This window comes from Panicum virgatum, chromosome 5K (assembly GCF_016808335.1).
Source record: "Panicum virgatum strain AP13 chromosome 5K, P.virgatum_v5, whole genome shotgun sequence".
NCBI classification, from domain to species: Eukaryota; Viridiplantae; Streptophyta; class Magnoliopsida; order Poales; family Poaceae; genus Panicum; species Panicum virgatum.
The window spans coordinates 36,541,182-36,555,462 of NC_053140.1; the positions used below are offsets into that span (position 1 = coordinate 36,541,182).

General features: G+C 42.5%; 1 pseudogene; it reads left to right on the forward strand.

The window, feature by feature from the left end:
- Positions 1 to 2,165: 2,165 nt before the first annotated feature.
- LOC120709891 lies at positions 2,166 to 4,974 on the forward strand (annotated as a pseudogene).
- Positions 4,975 to 14,281: the final 9,307 nt, after the last annotated feature.

The following is a 14,281-nucleotide window of genomic DNA, read 5'->3' on the forward strand; positions in this document are numbered from 1 at the left end:
TATATGTTTACTGTGTAGATCTACTCACGCGGAGTCCAACAAAATTAGAATTTTCATTTTATGATTTTTCTACGATACTATATTTTTTCAAAAATTTAGAAAAAATAAATAAAGATAAAAAAACCATACTATTGTAGCAAAACCACCTGGGGTTGTTATTTGATTGGTTTTAGAAAGTTCATGGGGTAGAGTATCTGATTTTATAGTTTGGGGGTGATGTAATCCATCATGAATAGCTGGGGTTAAATAGACTTTTTCCTTGTTCCCTTTCACTCCCCCAAAACTCTTGCCGGTTCCATTAAAAATAAGCATAGCAGGCATCGCATTGTTGAATAGCATATCTAGCAACAGAAGATACTCCGTGAGCAGGTCGCATATCAAAAACCCCTTTCTCCGGCTACAGTCAGAGAGGCGAATCGGAGGCAAATCCCGTGCCGGCGCCGCTCCCTCCGGTTCCTCCTCTTCTCCGGCGGCTGCTTCGGCGCCGGAGAGGGAGGGGAACTGAGGGATTCAGTTGCTTGGCTGTATATGCTCCTAGTCTAGGGTAGATCTAGGTAGGGCAGCTCCTTGTTCCCCATGTCAACTGGGGATTTTGCTGTGCTGGATTCCTTCCCTGGCGTGTTGCTCGTCAGTGACGAGTTCTTCATCCAGAAAAGTGTTCGGCCGGCGCGTCGTGCTCCGCTTCGTCCCCAGCGGCTTCTTCGTCGGTGAGTTGTGTGTGAGCCTTTTGCTCATCCTGAGCGTCTTGGTTGTGCCTGTGCTTCCCGGTGTGAGTTCCGTCCTTGGCAGTCATGGCGGTCGTCGCAGCCGGGATAGTGTGTGGCTTGGCCTCTTGTGTGCGTTTGTTGCCGACGGATTGGTCTTGGTTCCTTCCTTCGATCTGGTTCGATTGAAGGGGGACGACGAATCCGATGCGGCTTGTGGCTTGCTTCATCTCTGCGAAGGGGTGGGAGCTTCCAGTCTTCCCCGTCTGTGGGATTTGGATTCCGGCTGTCGGTTTCGCCGGCGGCGGCGGAGAGCTTCGCCGGCTGCTCCTGCCGTAGTGGATGCCGATGCTCATTCAGTGGATTACATGCGGCATGGAGGTGGTTCTGTGTGGTTGGCTTCTGCGGCTTCACATGCGTGGGTCCACTTCGGCGGGGGCAGCAGGGCAGTACGGTGGTCGGCGGCGAGCAGTGGCCATGGCCAGTCGTCGCGGTGACCGGAGAAACGCCTGGAAGCTATGAAGTTTTGCAAACAAGTCGTCTATGTACCTTTCTGCTTTTCTTCTTTAGTTTCCAGGGTGTTTATGTAAGTGGGGACTGTACTGTTGACCATATTTAATGAAATCCCCGTCCTTTCGCAAAAAAAAAAATCATTCTCAATTGTTTACTCCAGGAGGGCAACTTGGAGTGGTTGAAGTATTATCCGTGGCTAATAATGTTTGGACGGCCACGAACTAATCCTTTTTTTTTTCTTTTGAGGCAAGACACCAACTAATCGGGAGACTAGTCTGCGCTCGTTTTGCCCATCTTGCCATTGCTACATTCGCAGCTGGGGAGACCCGAGACCCTCGTATCCTTGGTTCATCAAAGCAGACACTCCGAAGTCTGAACCCATGCTTTCGAAGGCGCGCTACGCTCTCCTCCTTTAACTTCTCTTATTGTTTTCATTCCCTACATCAGGGGAACATTGCTACCATTGGTCCATTCGCGCAGAGAGCAGAGTGCGGCACATTTAGTTGAGACAGAAAGGAACATCAGGGATTTGGAATCTGTCGCTCTGTAACAAGAAAGGGAGCCGGTACTACTTCTTGCTTGTGTTGCCCAAATCGATAACAATGCGTACTGTTTTCCAACTTACGCAATATCCTCTTTTCTTCCAAAAAATGGTATTGCAGATGCGGACTGCTCACTCATTTATCCTGTTGTCCTGCCATTTATCCATGTTCGTTCTGTCTCCAAGAAGTGCATGTACTCCGAACAGCCACATCTGACCAAGGATATCCGCACATCTCAACGATTTTCAGCAAGCGCCGAGGTATTTCATCACACTTCAAAAGAACTATCTCCATCGTGTTACAGTTATGAATTTTTTTGAACGTAAATAATTTATGATGCACTGCTTTGTAAAAGTTTTCTTTTCTTTCTTTTTGATTTGGTGTCCTAGGGAAGCTGTCAGCAAATCTTGATTTCTGCTACTATATTTTTTAGAAATATTGAAGTCGATTGAACAAAAAGACATGGCAGAGATTGCTGTTCTGCTTGTTGTAAGAAAGATTGGCCTAGCTGTAGCAGCGGAGACCCTGAAGTACGCTAGACCTTTGCTTGCAAAGAAACCTGAGTATATAGAAGCACTCCCAAACGAGATGAGACTGATTAGGAATGAACTCGAGCTTGTTCACGCATTTCTTAAGGGAACCGGGAGGAGAGGATGGAAAGGTGAAGTCATAGAAACTTGGAGAAGGCAAGTCCGAAGATTGGCCTATGATATGGAAGACATGGTGGATCAATTTATCTATATGGTTGGGAAACAAAACCAGAAAGGATCATGGTGGGACCATGTCAAGAAAAACATCATGAAGCCTAATTCTCTGTTTTCACTAGACGAAATTGCTAAGGAAGTTAAAAGAATAAATCAAGAGCTTAAGCAACTTTCTGAAAGTAGGGACCGTTGGGCCAAACCATTAGATTATGGGACTGATATTCCTGTAGCGATCTATGAAACTGAACAAGAAATGTATCGACAATCCTTGATTGAATCATTGTATTTTCAAGAACGTTCGCTGCGAATCATTGCCGTCTGGGGCATGGGTGGCATTGGAAAGAGCACTCTTGTCACTAATGTGTACAAAAACGAAGCGTGCAGCTTCGATTGCCGTGCATGGGTTTCTATCTCCCAGTCATATAAACTCGAAGATATATGGAGAAAGATGCTAAGAGATCTTCTCGGAAAGGACAAGAAAGAATTTGATCCTGAAACAATGAACAGCATAGAGCTAAGAGAAGGATTGACGAAAATTCTGGATAAAAAACGGTATATGATCATATTGGATGATGTCTGGACTGCTGAAGTTCTTTTCAAGATTAGAGAGGTTCTCATCGATAACAGTCTTGGAAGCCGAGTGATTATCACCACAAGAATTGAGGAAGAAGCTTCAATAGCTGAAGATGGTTGCAAGATAAAAGTAGAGCCTCTAAATGACCAAGATGCATGGATATTATTTTGCAGGAAAGCATTTCCAAAAGTTAGAAACCATATCTGCCCTCCAGAATTAATCCAGTGTGGTATAGACATAATGGAGAAATGTGATGGCTTGCCATTAGCTCTTGTGGCAGTAGGGAGCTTACTGTCCCTGAAAACTAAGAGTGTTAAAGAGTGGAAGCTCTTTAATAATCAAATTATTTGGGAGCTACATAACAATGAGAACTTGAATCATGTGGAGAAAGTTCTAAATCTAAGCTATAAATACCTACCAGACTATTTGAAGAACTGTTTCCTGTATTGTGCTATGTTCCCAGAAGACGATCTGATACATAGAAAAAGATTGATTAGACTATGGATCGCTGAAGGGTTTATTGAACAAAAAGGAGCATGCAGCTTAGAAGACATAGCTGAAGGTTATCTGGGAGAGCTTGTGCAACGAAGCATGCTTCAGGTTGTGGAGAGAAATAGTTTTGGTAGGATTCGATGTCTTCAAATGCATGATCTTGTGCGAGAACTAGCCATTTTCCTGTCTAAAAATGAGAGTTTTTGTACAATTTATGATGACACTAAGCAGGTGGTACATGTGGGATCGCATCCCCGTCGCGTGTCAGTACTCTGTTGCAGTGACATAGGATCCAACATGGATCCATCGAGGCTTCGCACATTCATAGCATTTAACACCAGCACTGCATTGTCCTCGTGGTATTCTTTTATTTTCTCTGAGTCTAAGTACCTTGCAGTGTTAGGTTTGTCAGGTCTGCCTATTGAGACTGTTCCTAACTCAGTTGGGGAGTTATTCAATCTCAGATTTTTGAGTCTCAATGAAACCGATGTGAGGGAACTCCCTAGATCTATTACAAAGCTTCACAATCTACAAACACTGAGTCTTCAATGTACCCAATTTCTGAATTTCTCTCGAGGATTTTCGAAACTGAAGAAATTGCGGTACCTTGCTGCATGGCGATTGGAAGATGCAACACACAGCATTTTCAATTGTTGTGAAGCTATGGAGCCATTTAAGGGCCTGTGGAATTTGAAAGAATTGCATACTTTGGAAGGTTTCAAAGCAAGTGCTGTGTTTGTTGCAAAGCTTGGAAATTTATCCCAGCTTAGGACTCTTAAAATTTGTGATATAAGGAGTGGCCACTGTGCACAATTGTGCGACTCTCTATCAAAGATGCACCAGCTTTCAAGATTGCTAATTAGAGCAGTCAGAGATGATGAATTGCTCCAGCTGGACAATTTGAAGAGGATTTGGAAATGTCAAATTGTCCAGCTGGAGCAATTTATTTAATCTAAGAGAAAATAAATGGCTAATTGAAATGTAATTTGTATGGCCAATTGTCAGAAGGAACTTTCGCATCTCCTTTTTTCATAAACCATGGAAATTCACTTCTTCAGATAGATCTCTGGTACTGTCAGCTCACAGAGAATCAGTTATCACGACTCTCTGAATTGTCAAACCTAACATCGTTATCTCTTAGAAAGGTACATACCGGACAACAATTACATTTCAATGCTGATTGCTTCCGAAACCTGAAGAAGATTTACTTGTGGGATTTGCCACACGTCAATCAAATATTCATACATGATGGCGCATTGCTGAGCCTCGAACATCTTGAAATCACTGGTCTCCAGGAGCTGCGGGATGTTCCATTCGGTGTTGGTCTTCTTACGTCCCTTAAAGAGGCACGTTTTGTTAATATGCACTCCGAGTTTGCAAGGAATTTTCACAAGGCAAAACTAGATCATATCCCAAACGTCTACTTGACAACAATAGGCAAGTGAAACACTCCCCACATATAATCATGATGTGGTATCTACTCCCTCCCTCCTAAATTATTGGTCGTTTATCTTTTCTAGATCTATAAATTTCCTATGCACCTTGATATACACTATATCGAAAACTCTAAAAATATACACTATATCGCAAGTTCTTGGTTCAAGGGTTCAAGTGCTGCAATTTCTTAAGTATTACCTCTTTTAAAATAATTTCCTGGCTTGTAATTTGAAGATGTTTCCTTCTCTGTAGGTTCACTTTGACATGGATCATCTTGTCTCGCGAGGTGCTTGTTGAATGAGGGAACACTTTCTCAGAGCATGTCAAATGACAGATTGTGCTATATAATCACCCCGTGTTCTTTGAACGTCTGGCGTATAATAGCCCATGGAGGATAGGAGTTTTTTCGGTGTTGCTATCTATCTCACGTTTATCATTGTAATATTCTCATTTCTTTTGTGTTAGAAATTTAGGCAAAATCATATTTGATTTAATCTATAAAAATGACGCAAGCAAGAATTGCATGATATCATATATGTGCTTATCACAAGAATACAACATCAAAGTCATCATGAATATAAATCTAGTGCTAAACAGCAAGGCATGACATGTGGAATTTCTCAAATAAAACATGTCGATCATACTGCTAACACTAGCCATAAAGATTGCAATTTTGACAATAAAATTAGTATACCCAGCGGCAGAGACAAAAGCACCCGAAAGCGACATGGTGCTTTGTTGATGTAGTCATCCCGCTCGATGCAGTGCAGGGATGTTGCAGTGAAGACCACGCCTAGCGCCAATGCCGGGAAGAAGACGAGGTTGCTGCCAGGAACAGGGAGGAGTAGAGTGGAGGCGAGTAGTCGTGCCGCCGCCGACACTCCCCAAAAAGGTGATTGCCGGCCTTCACTCGAGCAAGCGAACTCATGGACAGCAGTGTTTCGGAGGCCTACTCTTCCCGTGCTTGTGCGCGCAAGAACCAGAACGGGGAGAACTTAGCAAGCAGCAGAAGCAGTGGATTTCTCTCGCTCAAAAAACTAAAAAGTATTTTTATGCAAGATAGAAGAAGGCTTTTTATATTGCAACCAACGGCAACCGAGAAGACTCGGGAGATCAAGCGATAGAAGAATTCGCCCACAGAAGAAACTTTCGTCATCATGTTTGAAAACTCCTGTAACTCCAGAATTTAAGAATAGAATAACTCTCCCATGCAATTAGTTTGAAGTGAAACTCCCTTCATCATGCGACAGCTCTCAATTCCACCTTCTTCATTTCTCTCGTAGGTTACTCCCTGCCCATAAATAGCTAGCAGCAAAACTAATTCATGCACACACCACGTCATGCATGCACCATGCCTTGGACCAGGCAGCCCAGAATTTCGACGGGGACTGTTAATTTGAACATCCATCTAGAACAGGAGTTATAGACCCATTCACAACTGAACAATGGACTATGCTTTAAATTGACAGTTTTGTGCGAAGTGGATTTCACCGAAGTTATTTTCTGGTACTAGGCTGCAACAAGCATCCCCTCTGTTTGAAGTATATAAGTCACACTTTAAAGCCTTTCATGAGCATCTAGAGATTACCCACTTCTCATAGACTGTGACTAGCAGTCGAACTCATATAGGTGTGCTCCTTTTAGGATATTTAGTAGGACAACATCCCTGCTTAAATAAAGCCACTCGGAACATATTAAGAAATTAATCAGCCTCCCTTACAGTATTGGAGAGACGGGGCATCTCAAATGAGCTAGACTTCATTCTAAGTAGTCTCTCCCTCAGCCATCCACTAGCTTGTTTCACCATCCTAATTCACGGAATCTCCGATCACAAAGGACAGGTTACCACTATGGAATGACTTCAAATGGGTCTCAAACCCAACTCCCTCGATGCACCTTCTATCACATTACGTGATAGACCTTTAGTAAACTGATCTACCAGATTATTAGAAGTATGGACATAGTCCAATGATATTACTCCGGAGTTTCTCAATTTTCTGACAATCTTCAAGCGCCTTTTAACATACCTCGTGGACTTCATGTTATACTTAGAACTGTTTACTTTTGTTATCACAGTTTGGTTGTCACAGTTCATGGATATAGCCGGTATAGGTTTCTCTACAATCGGCAAATCCATAAAAAGCTCACTTAGCCACTCGGCTTCAGCGCCAGCAGTATCCAATGCTGTCAGTTCTGCTTTTATTGTAGACTTCATTAAGATAGTCTGCTTGCCAGACTTCCAGGAAACAGCGCCACCACCAAGTAGGAACGCATATCCGCTTGTGGCATACAGCTCATCAGCATTAGAAATCCAATTAGCATCACAATAACATTCTAGTACCCTTGGATACCCGGTAAAGTGAATGCCATAACTCACTGTGACTTATAGATAGCGTAATACTCTCTCAAGAGCAAATACACGAGAGAACTAATTATTTGTGAGTATCTCAATTGGTCTATTGCAATTTTTCGATTTTTTCTCAAAATCACGCTTGGGTCATAAGGAGTTGGAGCTGGTGCGCAATCATCGTACCCAAAACGATTTAGTACCTTTTCCACATAGTAGGACTGCACAAGAGTAACCCCACCATTTTTTTCTTCTATCAAAATCTTAATGTTAAGAATGACATCAGCCTCACCCAAGTCTTTCATCTCAAAATTGCTAGACAAAAAATTCTTTACTTCTTTGATCACTTCAATATTATTTCCAAATATTAAAATATCATCCACATATAAGCACAAAATGACACCATTACCTCCACCGAACCGATAATACACACATTTATCAGCTTTATTCACTACAAAGCCGGCTGATGTTAAAGTTTTATCAAATTTCTCATGCCACTGCTTAGGGGTTTGCTTTAGGCCATACAAGGATTTTAGCAGCTTACAAACCTTAACCTCTTGACCTTTTGCCACAAATCCGTCAGGCTGATCCATATAGATCTTTTCCTCAAGCTCTCCATTAAAAAAAGTTATCTTAACATCCATCTGATGAATGAGAAAACTGTGTGAGGCAGCCAAGGATATTAGCACACGTATGGTCGTAAGTCGGGCAACTGGTGAATAAGTATCAGAGTAATCTTCTCCTTCCTTTTATGTATAGCCCTTAGCCACCAGTCTTGTCTTGTACTTCTCAACAGTACCTTCAGGTCTCATTTTCTTTTTGAACACCCATTTACACCCCACAGATTTACATCCATAAGGACGATTAACCACTTCCCAAGTCTCATTAGACATAATGGAATCCATCTCATTTTGTACTCTTTCCTTCCATAAGTCAGCATCAATGGATGAATATGCCTCAGCAATGGTTGTGGGAGTGTCTTCCGCGAGGTATATAATAAAGTCTTCACCAAAAGATTTTGCAATCATTTGTCTCTTACTCTTTCGAGTGACTATATTATTATCCTCCTCAGGAGTTTCCACATGGGTTTCAAAATCAGTATTATTTATTGGTTCATGGATATCCTAAAAAAACAGAATCATGACTAGAAGTGCTAGGTGTATTTTTCACGAGAAATTCATCTTCAAAAAATGTTGCGCCTCTCGATTCCATGATAGTACCCTCAAATATATCCGGTACTTTGGAACTTATTATTAAAAATCTATAACACACGCTGTGTATAGCATAACCAAGACAGACACAGTCAACGGTTTTAGGTCCAAGCTTTCACTTCTTGTTAATTGGCACATGCACCTTTGCCAAACAACCCCATGTTCGCAGATAAGAGAGATTTAATCTCTTTTTCTCCCATTCCTCGAATGATGTAATTTATTTGTTCTTTGTGGGCACCCTATTCAGGACATGACACGCTGTCAAAATCGCCTCACCCCACCATTCCTTGGGTAGTCCCGCAGTTTCTAACATGGCGTTAACCAAATCAGTTAGAGTATGGTTCTTTCTCTCAGCAATCCTATTGAATTGTGGTGAGTATGACGGTGTCGTCTCATGAATAATCTCATGCTCCACGCAAAACTCAGAAAACTTATTTGAGAAATATTCTCCTCTGCGATCAGAACACACCCGTTTAATTTTCTTTTCAAGTTGGTTTTCTACCTTAGCCTTATAGATTTTAAAATAATGCAACTCTTCATCCTTTGTTTTCAACAGATACACGTAGCAAAATCTAGTGCAATCATCTATAAGTGTCATAAAATATTTCCCGTCACCTTTGGTCAATAATCCATTCATCTCAATAATATCTGAATGAATTAATTCAAGTGGTGCCAACTCTCTCGCCGCAGCAGCCTTGTGAGGCTTGTGAGGTTGTTTTGCTTCTACACACATGGCACTTTGAATTTTTGACTACATCAAATTTAGGAATTAAATTCAAACTAGCTAAGCGGGACGTGCAACCAACGTTAACATGACATAATCTCGAATGCCAAATATTAGTCTCAACATTATTAACCACATTGTTCACAGACTTAAAGCAAGTATCAACCAAAGACAAGCGGAACAAGCCTCCGCTCTCATAGCCTTTTTCAACAAAAGTTTCATACTTAGAAATAACACATTTATTGGATTCAAATACTAGCTTGTGATCATCACGACAGAGCAAGGAGCCACTAATCAAGTTCTTCTTTATTGAGGGGATATGATGCACGTTCTTGAGCTGCATGATTTTTTCCGAAGTAAGCTTCAGAACGACCGTACCAACACCATGAACAGCCGCACGTTCTCCCTTCCCCATCAGCAAGGAGCCAGCCCGCCCAGCCTAGAAGTTGCTGCTTCAGTCTCAATGGTGTTAACTAATTTCTGTGGAGGAGGCTTCCACTTAGCCTCAGGACACTCTCTAGCAAAGTGCACAGTCTTGCCACGGGTGAAACAATTCATCTTGTCCTTGCTCATCATTTTTTACTCTTCTTGAAAGAAGTGGAGGGCTTCTGCTTAAACTCTTGCTGAAATATCTTTTTATGTGGTTTGGGACGATTCTTTTGCACCACATATGCGCTGGAACTCCACTCAACGACTTTCTTGCCTTTGACATCTTTTGCTCTAGCCTTGTCCTCAACATCAAGAGTTCCAACAAGCTCAGCAGTGCTAAACTCTTGCCTCTTATGTTTCAGAGAAGTTGCAAAATCAGTCCAAGATTGTGACAGCTTTGCAATCATGCAACCCACCACAAACTTATCGGGAAGCGCACACCCAAACAACTCAAGTTCCTTCAACAGTGCATGTATTTCATGAGCCTGTTCGAACACCGGACGGTTCTTAACCATCCGATAGTCATGAAACTGCTCTATGATGTACAGCTCAGAACCGGCATCAGAAACACCGTAACGGGCCTCAAGTGCATCCCAAATAGCCTTACCAGTCGGAAACTGTCTATATGCATCAATGAGAGAATCTCCAATGATGCTTAGTAAGCCAGCCTTACAATTGGTGTCATCATGATCGAACTGACGTTGCTCATCAACGGTTCGAACAGTAGTAGGCAGCTCAGTCACCACATAAAAGCAACACATAGAGGTCAACCACAGAATAGTTTTCTGGCGCAACCTCTTGTAGTGAGTGCCCTCAAACGGCGGTGGTTTCAACATACCCGCAAAGCCAACAGATGAAAATTGCCTAATATCATGTTTTTGGATTTAGAAATTTAGGCAAAATCATGTTTGATTTAATTCATAAAAATGATGCAAGCAAGAATTGTATGATATCATATATGTGCTTATCCAAAGAATACAACATCAAAGTCATCATGAATATAAATCTAGTGCTAAAACGCAAGGCATGACATGTGGAATTTCTCAAATAAAGCATGTCGATCATACTGCTAATACTAGCCACAAAGATTGCAATTTTGACAATAAGATTAGCATACCCAGCGGCAGAGCCGGAAGCACCTGAAAGCGACATGGTGCTTTGTTGATGTAGTCGTCCCGTTTGATGCAGTGCAGTGATGTTGCAGTGAAGACCACGCCTAGCGCCAACGTCGGGAAGAAGACGAGGTTGAAGCCGGGAACAAGGAGTAGAGTGGAGGCTAGTAGTCATGCCGTCGCCGACACTCCCCAAAAACGTGATTGCCGGTCTTCACCCGAGCAGGCGAACTCACGAACATCAGTGTTTCGGAGGTCCACTCTTCCAGTGCTTGTGCGCGCAAGAACCGGAACGGGGAAAACTTAGCAAGTAGCGAAAGCAGTGGATTTCTCTCGCTCAAAAAACTAAAAAGTATTTTTATGCAAGATAGAAGAAGGTTTTTATATTGCAGCTAGCAGCAACCGAGAAGACACGGGAGATCAAGCGACAGAAGAATTCGCCCACGGAAGAAACTTCCGTCATCATGTTTGAAAACTCCTGTGACTCCAGAATTTAAGAATGGAATAACTCTCGCATGCAATTAGTTTGGAGTGAAACTCCATTCATCATGCGACAGCTCTCAATTCCACCTTCATTTCTCTCGTAGGTTACTCCCGGCCCATAAATAGCTAGCAGCAAAACCAATTCACGCACACACCACGTCATGCATGCACCATGCTTTGGACCAGGCGGCAGGCACACTAAATATTGCATATAATATTTAAAATGGATCTTAGAATTTATTTGATTTAATTAAATAAAATATGGACCAAGCCATATTAAATCTAACATTTTGTTTATATTTGACCGTTATATGCTGTTTAAGAGTGGCGGCCACAGCGGGATCGATGGAATTCGGGAGCTGCTGATCACATCGGCAATCGTGAGGGCTCTGAATTAGTACCAGAGGTAGTGATTGTGAAAGGATCGTGGCCCAAGAAGAGAGTTGAATTGGGACTTTTTCGAATTTCTACTTAGTTCTCAACCTAGACTAGTATTGCCCAATCTATAAATTTGAAACCTAGTCACTAGAGCACACTAGTAAAAAGTCCTTAGGTAGGTAAACACACTATCATGATCATAATGTCTAGAAGGTTGCATACTAGCAAGATCAAGATCTAAGCAAGAGTTCACACTACCATGCAAGTTGTCCTAGTCAATCTACAAGCGATCAAAAGCAAGAATAACAACAAATTGATTTAATTACTTGAAATAAAAGTAAGGGACACGAGACAACCGGATTTTTTTTCCGTGGTATTGAGGAGTTGACGCTCCCCCCTAATCCACGTTGGAGCACCCACTCAAGGGTATAGCTCTCTTGCTTCACCAAGGAGCAAGTGATAACTAAGAATGCTTCTTCTCCATCTCCGGAACGGCGAGCTTCACACCGTGTACAATCTTATTGTCTTGGGGCTCCCACAAACTCCAAGAGCTCACCAAGAACCTCCCGATCACCAAGACCGGCTAGGTGCCGTCAAACACCAAGAGCAACAAGCTCCTAAGCCTTCATTTGACCTACACTCAGTTGACCCTAGCTCAAGCACACTTGCTACACTTGCAAATGTTGAATTCTTCAAGGTTGAAGCACAATCAATGTACTAGATCTTCACTCTTTCGCTCAAAGCACTTTTTCTTCTTCTCAAGGGTGGCCTCAGGTATTCAAGATGTCAAAGGCACTTCAAATGAGCCAGGGGGTGCCCTTATATAGAGTGGAGAGGGTCACATAGCCGTTGGAAGTCCACTGCAGATTAACCGTGACCATCGGAAGAACCGACGGGTGACAAATTTGAGGCGTCGGTTCAACCGGTCTCTCTGTGTCCAATTAGTAGCCGTTGGGGTTTCTGACACAGTATCCAGGCTTGCGTCATTACACCGGTGCATGCTCCGTAGAGGCATCGGTTCAACCGGTGCTGAAGAGGTTCACTGATCAACTCAAACAAGCTCTCTGGAACATAGTACATCTAATGCACCGGTGGTTGATTCTGAAGCGCCGGTTCAACCGGTGCTGAAGACAAGTTGAGGTCCACCAAAACATGCTCTCTGGAACAAAGTACATCTAATGCACCGGTGATTTTCTTGGGACCATCGGTTCAACCGGTGCTATAGGGATTGTTGATTTGATTTCTGCTTGCATCCAGAGAGATAGACCGACAGGGGCGTCGGAACTTCCGCCAAGCGTCGGATGCACCGATGCTAAGGCATCGGTTAAACCGGTGCTGCTGTTTTTCTTCGTTTTCAACTGAATTGACTTGGATTTGAATGTAACTTCGATTGTTTCTTCTTCCAAGTGTTGTGTTAACTTCTATTGACCATCTTGGGCTGTTTTTGAGCGAGTGTGCAAGATTTCTAAGGCCAACTCAATTTTGGTCAAACTACTAATTCATGAACCCCTCTTAATAGTACGGTCAAGAACTAAAAACTATAAACCCTAGCTAAATCAAGTGTCCTTCATCTCCTTGTGACACTTGAGACTAGAAAGGTCCTTAATCTTTAAAATTGAGTCCTTTGCACGCATGGTTGTTCCGAATTGAGGAGTCTCCTTTCACATTTCATATGAGACTAGACTAATCATTAATTTTTCCTTTTCAAAACACACGTTAGTTGCATACGGTTGTCATTAATCACCGAAACTTACCATTAGCATCTATCGGTCTAGATGGACTTTAGATTGGGTGATTGGTTTAGGTCCTGTCTGGGAGAGCTCATCTCCCTGAATCTTCAGCTCCGCTCTATGGAGTGATTCTATGAGATTCTTAGGAAGGAGCTGGGTGGGGAGTTATGAGAATTTGATTCTTCCCTGATCCCCACCAGAATTATCAGGGAGTAGGGTGAAGCAGATTTTTCTTTTAGCTTCCAGCTCCTAGTGTAAATGAAGAAATGATTCTCTTCCGATCCCCTCCCGAATCAGTTGGCATTTTGAGCGTTTGGCTAGTTAGGAGTGGTTCTCTTCGGAGAAGCTCAAGCTAGAGCTCTCCCAAACAGCCTCTTAGTTCCGAAACAGGCTAGGATCAATCTTCATGGGACTATGCTGATGGCAGTTTTTGCAGGCATTGCAGCTCGAGATCTGAGTTCAATTCGTGACATCCTAGCATGCTACTGAAAGCTTTATTTATTGTTCTTACATGATTTTGGCACTTTGATCTCCTTATTTAATTAATCAAACCTCAATGGTTCGATCTTTTAGATTGGCGTCCAATATTGCATCCTGGTTTTCCCTTCCACATATACTCGAACAGAGATTTGCCAGTCTAGTTATTTGTGCATGTAATGTAAGCCTGCCACACTGTCCTGGATTAGCAGTGAGGCGAGTTAAATATTGCAGCTTCTGGTTATCTTCGCTACCTCCAAATAGGGTCAAAGGATCGTGAGTTTTTTTTTTTTGGATAGTACAAAGGATCGTGAGTTAAGTGTGGATCATAGTAGTATGCATATACTCCATATGTTTCTATCCAGCTGTACAGAGGTGTACCGTTCATGTGGATTGCATTGTTCTTTTCTGGGCTTTGAGTTGG